Raw genomic sequence first — 12,500 nt, 5'->3', positions numbered from 1 at the left:
AGAGGCAGAATCGGACTAGCAAAAGATGCATTCTCCAAACTCCGAGACATCCTAACAGACTGCAAGCTCTCAATGCAAATACAAATCAGACTCGTTAAAACCTTTGTCTGGTCTACTTTCCTGTATGGTTGCGAGTGCTGGACAATGACGACTGAAACTCGGCAAAATATAGAAACCGCAGAAACGTGGTTCTACCGCAGGACTGTTCAACGAAGAGATCCTCAGAAGAGTCGGGCAGCAACGCGAGCTTCTAGAATTGATTCGAGAACGATAACTCAAATACCTCGAACGTGCAATTCGCAAAGGCACATTAGAAGACCAAGCCTAAGTGGTAAATTTGCAAGCTCGAGGTAGTCCGAGAATAACTTTCCTCGACAATTTCAATATACAAACATTTCGATGCCTCTGGGACAAAACTCGACAGCGTAAAAAATGACGCATCAAACACTGAATCGGTGATTGCACAGAAAGAATAATATACATAATACACACACACACACACACACACACACACACACACATATATATATATATATATATATATATATATATATATATATGTGTGTGTGTGTGCGCTCGCACACACACACACATATACATATAAATTTATGTATGTATGTATATATTCACACAATACACCCCCACGCACCCATACACAAAATACACACACACAAACATATACACACACACACACACACACACACACATATATATATATATATATATATGTATATATATTTATTTATGTGTGTGTGTGTATGTGTGTATGTGTATGTGTGTTTATTTGTATGTTTTTATTTATATACATATATAAATACATATATATATATATATATATATATATATATATATTTGAATATATGAATATATACTGCATATTCACGTGTATACACACATACACAAATATATATATATATATATATATATATTTATATATATATATGTATAAATGTATATATATATATATATATATATATATGTATGTGCAAGTATACATTTATATATATATATGTGTGTGTGTGCATATATATACATTTATATATATATACATACATATATATATATATATGAATAAATTAATATATATATATATATATATTATATATATATGTGTGTGTGTGTGTGCGTGTGTATGTGTGTGGGTAGCTGTACTACTTAAGCATGTACGAATTGCAGTACGCTCGTGTAATCTGTTTATCCTGATTATTTCCCTTTTATCCGTCCATTCCTCTTCTCCCCTCCTCTTCCTTTTGTCCCTGGAAGAACAAGAAAAAAAGCCACTATCGCCCTTTCGTGCCTCTAAGCCTCTGGGATGGGCGTGAGGAGGGCGTGGGCTGGGTGTGCTATGGGCGTGCGTCAGTCAGGTGGTTAGAACACGCTGAAGTGGGCGCGGGGATAAGTTACTTTGCCTTTTGATCCGCTTAGTGAACATTCCCCGATGTCTTTTATACTCGCTCTCTCTTCTAAGTCTCCTGTCGCGGGAGCTAAATACCCCAGATGCCCAAAAGCCTCCAGTGGATTACGACGGGATCTGGAGGGCGCGGGAGCTCGGGGCATCATGCCACATTAACGAGATGAAATCTGGAGGGAAAACGTCCGGCAGAGATGTGAGCGCCGCGCAGACTTCGGCCTAAGGGAACCGTTTAGTCTATTAACTTATGTAGAATAAATTATTATTTTTTACATCTGAAACGCATCACGACAAGAGAAAATATTTGTTTTGATGCACTGCAGTAGATATAGCACCATAAAGTGATCTAGAGGTTGCGGAAGATAAAAATAGATAACGAGGGCGGAGTAACCTTTCTTCCCAGCGTGTCCAAGAAGGCGGGGACCTGATCTCCAAGTGACTGTGAGCATTTATGGCGATAAAACGTATGGATGCCAGGGCGTCACTGGGCTTACAACGGGCGGAGGACAACCCAAATGTCGCTCCTACCTGCTCCTAGAACCTCGAAAGAGTCACTAGTGCTACTGCAACCGTTTCGTACTGGAGGTGACCAAGGGACCGCTCGCGCCAAAGGGAGCTGGCGGGAGTGAGTTCGCGCATGCGTGTGGAAGTGGCTCGGACAATAACAAAAACCGAAAGGTGTCGTTTTGGAGCCTTTTTCCTTTGCCTTTTTCCTCGCTTAGTCTACTACATCAGCTGTGAAGTTGGAAATACCCTCTGCTGAGTTATCGATCTGTGAATTGCAGTTCTCACCTGAACAAGTCGTGAAAAACTATAAATCGCAACAAAAAATGTTGCAAGGAACAGACACTCAACGCAGAGAGTGACGTAGATATGGAGATTAGATAACAGTGTTTATGCCAAGGTGTGCATAGTGATCAACCAATCATAAATATCCGTAAAAATAGCGGGTTTTGGATAGCTATGTCCGCGCATAGATCAACGGACGATACAAGTGTGAATCTGAAAATTGATACTGTGATGCATATCGAGATGTAAAAAAAAATCAGTGTATTCGTTTTTTTAAAGTGCAAAAACAAGAAAAACGGAGTTGGTTTTGTGTTCAAAAGGTCTGGGTTAAATAATATTTTATAAGACATTTTTTTAAATGATTGACCTATCATATTAACGGGATTTGAACATTGTAAAAAATATAAAAAGAAAAGAAAGCTACTCGGAAGCACTTGAATACCATACAAATATTTATACGCAACAAGAAAAAAAAAAAAAAAAAACGTTTGTCGTAACAAGTCGGGATGAAACGTTTGCAGCGGACGAAACGCTTTGTTTACGCCTCGACTTTGCACTCGATTCACGATATGAAGCAGCCTCTAACTCGCCATAAAAAAAAAAAAAAAAAAAAGGAACGAAATTTTATCATTATAACATTTTAACTACATAAAGCATATTGACATATTATTGTTAATCTGTATAATTTTCCGAAAGTAATAGAAATAAGGGAACAACAAGCACAAAAGAAGAGATAAAACCAAATGTAAACGAGTTGAACGTCCAATAAACATGATCACATGAGACAGGTAAGTCAACATGATCTCAAGTACTTGTAGTTTATTGTCTCTTTGTAGACGTGTTTATGTATGTTATTGTGAGTTTATGTTTAGTTGCTTGTGTTGTATTGCCTATCTTTGTATAAAACGAAGAAATTTAGAAAGATAAAACAGGTACGATAAGACAACGAGGTAAAACCGAACTGGTGATAATGCAAGTGATTTTATCTAAAAGAAAACAAATAAGTTAATTCTAACGATTATGGAAACAGGTGTGATGGCAGACGACTTAAAGTAGATATTTTAGATAATATTCACAAGACAGCAACGACAATGATAGCGAAAATGAAAATGCTATGACATTGATTACCCTGCAATGAAATTCGTTATAGAAAATATTAGCTAATGATAATGACACGGCTGCTAGAATTACTACCACTGATGGTATATTCAGTGATTATGGTCGAAATGATAATGGTTATATATTGATGATAATGACAACAGTGAAATTGCAGTGATGAAAGTGATGATGCAAAGCAGTTTTTTCTATGGAATTTATAATAGCATTGGTGATACTGACATTATAAAATTAATAGTAACGATGGCAGATGCACCAATAGCGGTAGTTAATGATAATGATGATAGCAATAATGATGATGTCACTAACAATGATAATAGTAATGATAATGATAATGATAATGCTGCTGCTGATGATGATAATTATGGTAATAAAAGAAATGATGATAATGATACCATAATGATAACTATAACAATAGTGATAATAACAATGATAATAGTAATGTTCCTGATGCTACTATTACTAGCACTGCTACTACTAATAATAGTGGTAATAAACATGACAATAATGATGAATGATGATGATAATGGTAATGATGATGGTAATGATGATGATGATAATGAATTAATTGACATTTATAGTGCTAATGATAACAGTAATAATACTGTTGATAGTAATAATAATAATAATAATGATAATAATAATAGTAATAATAACAATAATAATGATTATTATTATTACTAGTATTTTTTTTAGTATTATTGTTATTGTTCTTCTTCTTCTTCTTCTTCTTCTTCTTTTTCTCCTTCTTTTCCTTCTTCTTCTTCTTATTATTATTGTTATCATCATCATCATCATCATCATCATCATCATCATCATCATTATTTATTTATTCTTCTTATTCTTCTTATTATTATCATTATTATCATTCTTCTTGTTACTGTTCTTATTACCCTTATCACAGTAATGACAATAACAATAATTATAATAATGATTGGAATTGTAATGATAATGATAATAATAATCTTAATTGTAATATGATAATGCTAATAATGATAATAGTAGTCATAATAATGATAGCAATACTGTAACTACTACTACTATTAGTAATAACAATGATACTTAAAAGTGTTATGATAATGATAATAATGCTAATGAAATAATTATAATATTAATAAAGATAATAATGATAGTAATAAGGATAATAAGAATGAAAAAGTAATAGTACTAATAATAATGACAGTGATAACAATATAAATGATGGTGATAACAATGATAATATCAATATTAACAGCAATGATAATAATAATAATGAGAATCATAGTGATATTATTAATACTAATGATATATAATGAAGAAAATGTGATAATGATATTAGTAATAGTAACAATAATAGCGATAATAATAATAACGGCAACAATAATAATGATGATGATGATGATAATAATAATAATAATAATAATAATAATAATAATAATAATAATATCAATAATAATAATAATAACGATATTAATGATGATGTGGATAACAATAATGATGACAATGATAATGATATTAATGATGATAATAAAGATAATGATAATAGTGATAATCATAATGATAATAATAGTAATAATGATAACGATAACGATGTTAATAATAATGATTATATAATAATACTTATAACGATAATAATAACAATGGTAATAATCATGATAATAATAATGATCATGATAATAATAATGATCATGATAATATTAATATAATGATGATGATAATGAGAATGAGAATGAGAATGATGATGGTGGTGATGATGATGATGATGATGATGATGATGATGATGAAAGCAGGACTCCACGAAACATCAAAACATCAGATAATCCTCTCTCTCCCTCTTTCCCCTCCTTCTTCTCCCTCTTGTCGCCCCTCTCCCTCTCCCTTTGCCTTTCCCTTTCCCGCTCTGCCAGCCCCTCCCATCCCTAAAATATTCCGTAAATTCACTCCCCCCCCCTCCCCCTACTTTAAGGCCTACCTCTGCCCCCGCCCACTTCCCTCTTTTTCCTCCCTAAACTCCCCCCAACGCGTTCGCTCCCTTATCTCCTTCTCTCCCTCTCCCATTCCCCCCCTTTTTTCCTATGAGCCCCGTCTCTCTCCCGTCTCTCTTCCCCTTCTCCTTCTCTGTCCCCTTATCCAATGAGTTTTCCTGTCCCCTCCATGTCCCGTCCGTTTTCCTCTCCCCTCGTCTTTTTAAGCTCCCTTCTCCTCTCTTCTCCCACTTCCCTTTCCTTGCTTAACCTGCTTCGGGTATTCGCGCAAATAATGTGCATGAACTCATGGTCTAATGACGTTGATGCAGTGTACTTTCCTCAAATGTTAATAACAATAATAATCATCATCAATCATCATGATAATGGCAATAATAATGATAATGATAATAATAATAATAACGATAATGATAATATTAATAATAATAATGATAATGATAATATCAATGATAATGATGATAGTAACAATACTGACAATAATGATAATGATAATTATAGTTAAAATAGGATTCTCATAGATTCGTAATACCATCCACGTACGCGTGCGTGTATTTTTGAATTAATAATTCAATTAATTATTATTATTATTGTGTGTGTGTGTGTGTGTGTGTGTGTGTGTGTGTGTGTGTGTGTGTGTGTGTGTGTGTGTGTGTGATTCTTTAATATTTGTTGTCAAATATCACCCCATTTTATATCAAACTGAATTGACTTTGACTCCACAGTTAAATCAAATGTGATTCCAGGCATGATTTGTCCATCTTGCATGCAAATGAGGAGACTTGAATCCTCCAATCACATGGAATATGATTTAAAGCGTAAAATGTATGCGTACCTGGCGAGCGAACGGACGAACAGGTGGGTGAAACACTGGCAGAATTACAATACATGATGTTCGTGTACATATTGCCAACAGTGATATTAATGATAACTGTAATGGTAACTATGAATTATGCTAACAATGATGATAAAAATGGTAGGAATTATACGGTCCAGAAGTTATATGATAGGGTGATTATACGTATCAGTTACATTAATTCAAATAATTCTAATGGATAATACTACCACAAAGGGTAACAGTAATAACTAATAGCATGATTATAACAGTAATAACAACAATGTTGATATCACATTCAATAATAACAGCGGTATAAGCATACTGTTGCTTTAATATAGTGACGCCAATATTACAACAACTACTTTTTAGATTTCTTAGACAACCAGGGTCTTCCCAAGCGTAGAGCAGACCAGGGAAGCGAGAACGATAGGTGACATCATCTAATCAGTTATATGGCTCCTTGGTTGTTTTTCTCTCTCTGACCTGGCTTGAGTTAGGCTACTACTGCTATTACTAGCTAGGGTAGTTGATACTGCTACGGTACTGCTACTAAAGGATGTGGTTTTATTGTGGCTTTTGTTATGCCCTTTGGGTAGAAACCGCAAGGCATTTGTTTTTCGTCAAAACAGGTACGTAAAGCCGGTACACATCGTCAGTATATCTTGGAACAATTCCGTAGTAATCATATGCTAACATTTATCAAACTATCCAATGTCAAAAGATATTAAGTCATTGATTGTATCACCTTTCACAAAATGTTGGCCATAATTGTACCATACATTTAATTCATGCAACAGATATTCCGAACCACATACCCCTGCTGACCATTCATTAATTCCCCACGAAGACTGAATAACTTCCGACACATCAAATGAACACGAAAAAGCACTTGGGAAACTCGTACCTTAAACCCCGATTTCGCAGCATCAGCTGTGCCGTCTCTGCGTGGGCAGGGTTTGGAAAGTCCCGATTCTGTCAGGCACATAACAGATCACAAAAATGGCACCACCGCGACATTTCGAGTTACCACGTAGCTGGGAAGATAGCATGTAGTTCAGCAATTTTTTCCTTGCCTCTCTGATGCTGAGTGAAGGGATATGCATCACGTCGGTTCTCCTTTCCATGCCAGAGACCACGAATTAAAAACGTATAGTCATCATGAAAGTAAAACTACAGTAATACACATATTCGCAATTCTTCATTCTAAACGAGACTGCGCATTGTTTCAGTTTGCATTCATTTTAAATACTAAATTTTCTGAAAGGGGAAAGCAACTTGAGAGAGCAAATGATTCCCCAGTATTACTTGATTAATTATTGTTATGTTAAGTACAAATATCCCGTGTCCTATACCCACAAATAATCAATGTCGCATAGTCTCCCCTTTCATTATTATCCTCATTTTCTTATAGAAAGCTTAAACTTGTGTAAACGTAAGGTGCTAGATCTGGTTTCTAACAATGAAATGATAATCATGATAATAACAACAACAATAATAATAACTGGATATATAACAACAAAAAGCACAGCAATAGAAAAAAAGAAAATACTAAAAATAAAAATTGCATTAAAGTAAAGAAGAATGTTAAGAATCATTATTTATACGATCAGTTATGACGCTTGTAATATCAAAGATAGCTTTTGTGGTGCTGAGAATGTTTAAAGTAAATGAGGAATCGAAACAAATGTTGGCATGTTATGTATGTCTTCTTAAATACAAAAAGTTTGGGAAATGATAAAACTGATAAATATCTTAAGTCCTATTTGTGTGTGTGTGTGTGTGTGTGTGTGCGTGCGTGCGTATGTTTTGTGTGAAAAAGCTAGATAGAGAACTAGAGGTAAATATATATAATTATATATGTATATATATATATATATATATATATATATATATATATATAGAGAGAGAGAGAGAGAGAGAGAAGCATCATAATAACCATATTAGAATTGTTGTTCAGCGAACACTATACAAGATTTGTTTGCTATGATCATTAACAAACCGAGTTCAAAGAGAGAGTAAGTGGATAAATAAATTAATATCCAGCCAGTTGAACATTTTCTTTCAGGTTACATTTCCATAACTACCGCAAATGAAAAATCGAAATTTAGATTATTGTTAGGTAAGCCAGCAAACAAAAGAACAATAAAGTGAAAATTATCAAAGAGAAATGAAGATAATTTTCGCTCTCACAAGAGCTGTGTAACTATTATGACCTTATATGGCAGTGTTGTGTAATAATTAACAGCGATTGTGAAGCAACTACTTTTACGAAAAATGACGTCAGCTGATGAGAACTAGATATAGCAGATGATGTCATGACCATGTGTATGGACCAATCACGGCCATGCTATTACGATGACGAAATCGACAAGCGAACCAATCACGGGTCCTGCTGACCGTTTCAGATTTGTTGATGACGTAGATTTCGAATGTCCAATCACGAAGGAACTAACGCAGTAATAGCCAATCATAACGTCTGATGGAAAGGCTAGATCTTGCCAAAGCCCGTGATTGGGTAGTTCTGTGTCAGTGAAATGCCTTCTGGTTTTTGTTTTTGATAAATCTGGAGATATACATTTTTCTCCCACGTTCATCTTTTTTTTCTTCTGAAAACTTGTTTTTTCATAAATCAGAATGTCATTTGCATTCTCCTGCGTGTTTTTTTTTTATTTTATCGTTTTTCTTCTCCCCATTTTTAGGTTTGTGTTTATTTACTTTTCTTCCACCTCTCTTCTTCGTTTTTCATGATTTCTTTTTTTTTTTTTTCTCACTTTCTTCTTTCCCCATCTCGTCCTTCTCCTGTCTCTCGTCTCTCTCTTCAGTTCCGTAATCCTTTTCTTCTTCCTCTCTTCCTTCAGCCTTCAAGTGGCCTCTCATTCTCTTTATCCTAGTCTTCTTCCCCTAATCCAACCGAAATTCTCACTTCCTTTGTAAACACCCTTCCTTCCAAGTTTTTCTTCTTCTTTATCATCCTCCATCGTTCATCTGTCCGTCCTCCTACCACTGATTCTTCGCATTTTCGGGTCACTTCACCTCCACCTACTCCTCCGACCTCCTACTTCTCCACCTCCACCTACAGCTTTCATCCCCGCTTCCAGCCTTCACTCGTATCTCCACCTAGACTTCATCTTTCAAGGTAAATCTCCACCTCCACGTCTGTTTTCACTTCCACCCACAACCTCCACCCTTCGTCTCCACCTATTTCCACTTCCACCTCCAACCTCCATTCACCTCTACCCCATTTCTGCTTCCACCTCTCACCTCCACCTCCCATCTCCATCTCCAACCTTCACCCTCCTCCTCCACCTCCACCTCCAGCCATCGCTTCTTCGTCCACCTCCACCCCTATTTCCATCCTCACCTCCACCCTTCACCTCCACCTCCAGCCATCGCTTCTCCACCCTGACCTCCATCTATCCCCCCCCCCCCCCGGTCACCCAGTAGCCCCTGGTCACCGACACAAAACTAGACACACACCAATTCACGGGCGCGGGGCGTGTGCCTAGACGATGCCCAAATATGGTCATGATATTAGCCAAGTACACGGGCTGTGGAAGAAGAATGGGTAGGGGGTAGGGTGGTAGGGGAGAGAGGGGAGAGAGGGGAGAGAGGGGAGAGAGGGGAGTAGGGAGAGGGGAGAAAGCAGGGTAGGGAGGTTCCTCAGCGCTAAATAATCTCCCTTCATTAACGAGACGTGTGGATGGTGGGCGGAAGGAAGGGGGTCCGGAGGGTGGGGGAGGGGCGGGGGGGGGGGGGTCCTGCGCTGATAGGCCTTGGTCTAGCTCGGCGGGGGGTAACGTGTTCAGGAGGGGAGGGGGGGGGGGGAGAGGGAGGAAAAGAAGAAGTAAGAAAGAGATGAGGAAAGAGATGAGGGAAGGAATGGAGGAGTAAGAGAGAGATGAGGAAAGGAAGGTATAGGAAGAAGATAAGGGCAAGAGAGAGAAAGAGAGAGAGAGAGAGAGAGAGAGAGAGAGAGAGAGAGAGAGAGAGAGAGAGAGAGAGAGAGAGAGAGAGAGAGAGAAAGAGAGAGAGAGAAGGAATGAAAAAGTAAGGGAGGTATGAGGAAAGGAGGGAATAGGAAGATAAGGGAGAGAGAGAGGGAAGAAAAGAAGTATGAAAGTGATTAGGAAAGGAGAGGTTAGGAAGAAGATAATGATAAGGGAGAGAGTGAGGGAATGGATGAAGGAGTAAAAGAGAGATGAGGAAAGGGGGGGAATGGGAAGAAGATAAGGATAAGGGAGAAAGAGAGATGGAAGAAATGAAGTAAGAAGAGATGAAGAAAGAAGGGAATAGGCAGAAGATTAAGGATAAGGGAGAGAGGGAGAGAGGTGGAAGAAAAGAAGTAAGAAAGAGATGAGGAAAAGAGGGAAAGAATGAAGGAGTAAGAGAGAGAGAGAAGAGCAAAGAAAGCAGTGGGAAGAACACAAAGATAAGAACTGGGAAAAGTGAAATAGAATGAATTACAAAGGAAAAGGAAAAGAGAGAACACGAGATGGAGAAAAAATGAAAAGAGGATGAAAACGAAGAGAAAGAAAAAGAGAATGAAAAAAACACACACAAAAAACAAACAATGATTCTAAAGGGTTAGAAAATGGTAATATAAAAGAGAGGAAAAAAAAAGAAAAAGAAAGCCAAGTAAAGAAGAAAGGAGAATAATGAAGAAGAGGTGAATAAAGAATAATAAAAAAATCTAAAGAGAATAAGAGGTTATAATACTTAAAATACCGATGCATGTATAGTAAGAACAGTAGCAGTAATAATAATGATAATAACATTGATAATCAAAATAAATATAGAAAAAAAAGATAATGATGATGATAATGGTGATAGTAATAGTAAATGGCTATAAAGAAAAAAAAAAAATACGGTAATAATGATAATAAAAGTAATGATAATGATAAGAATACTAATGAGCAATTATGATATAATGATAACAATAATAATGGTAATTATGATAATAATAATAGTAATAATATTGGTAATAATAATAACAATAATCCTAGAATAATAAAAACGATGATAATAAGAATGATAATATTAATAATGATAATAATAGTGAAAATAATGGTAATAATAATGATAATAATAATAATAACATTAATGATAATGATAATGATAATGATAGTAATAACAATAACAATGATAATAAAATGATAATGATAATAAAAATATTAATAACAGATGATAATGATATTGATAACAGTAATAAAAATGATTATAACAATAATAATTATAACTATTATAGTAATAATGATAATGTTAATAAACAATAACGGCGATAATAGTGATAATGATATTAGTTATAATGATAACAACTGCAACAGCAACAACAACAACAATACTAGTAATGATTGTAATAATACTGGTAATGATAATGATGATGATGATGATTATAATAATGATAATGATAACAACAATAATGATGATGAATATAATAATAATGATAATGATAACAATAATAATGATAATGATATTATTAATAATGGTAATAATAATAACAATAATAATATTGATGATAATGATAATAATAATAATAATGATTGAAACGATAGTACTAAAATAACATGACACATAAATATTAAGAATAATAATGATACTGTTTATGGTAATGATAATCATAACATAAGTAATAAATAGGGATAATAGGAGTTACAATGAAGACAGTAAGACTATACTAAAATATTGATGGTAATAGACGTCAATAGGAAATAAAACTATTTTTTTCACAGTTTACATTTTTAATTTTTTTTTTGCAAATGAGAAGAAAGATTTTTTTTTTTCTTTTTTTTACAAATGAGAAGAGAAAGGACCTGAAGGGCGTGGTTTTAGGAAAGGAGTTTCAACCACGATAAATTTTCTAAATGGAATGTGCGAAGGAAGCGAATAATCTTCACTGACTAAAGGATATAGTGAAGCAATTTGGCCTTTATTCATTTGTTTTGTTATTTGCTATTGTTGTTATTGTTTGATTTTCTTTATTATTATTAGCTTTATCATTACTGTGATTGACAATGTGTTGGTACCTTTATTTATTTCGTTATTATCATTTTTGTTGTTACTGACGTTGTGTTATTCAGATTGCCATGAAATGATCGTTGTGATAGTTATCAATACTAATGATGTGGTTATTATCATTAATAATATTACTATGTTTTTTCTATCTCTTTTTGGCCGAGGAACTGGGAGATAAAGAGATAATGGATAATTAGAGGCACAGTAGATAGATATATGAGCATTTAAATAATCAGGAGGTAAAAAAGATATAGGGACTGAATAATATATAATTCATATTGACATTATTAAATATATGTTTGTTTTCTCATATGAAGTCAGATTCGTGAGTTGCATGTACATAAGATAAATAAACAGATATATAAATAAATAA

This window comes from Penaeus chinensis, chromosome 27, assembly GCF_019202785.1.
Source record: "Penaeus chinensis breed Huanghai No. 1 chromosome 27, ASM1920278v2, whole genome shotgun sequence".
Lineage (NCBI taxonomy): Eukaryota > Metazoa > Arthropoda > Malacostraca > Decapoda > Penaeidae > Penaeus > Penaeus chinensis.
Note: the sequence above shows the minus strand (reverse complement) of the source record.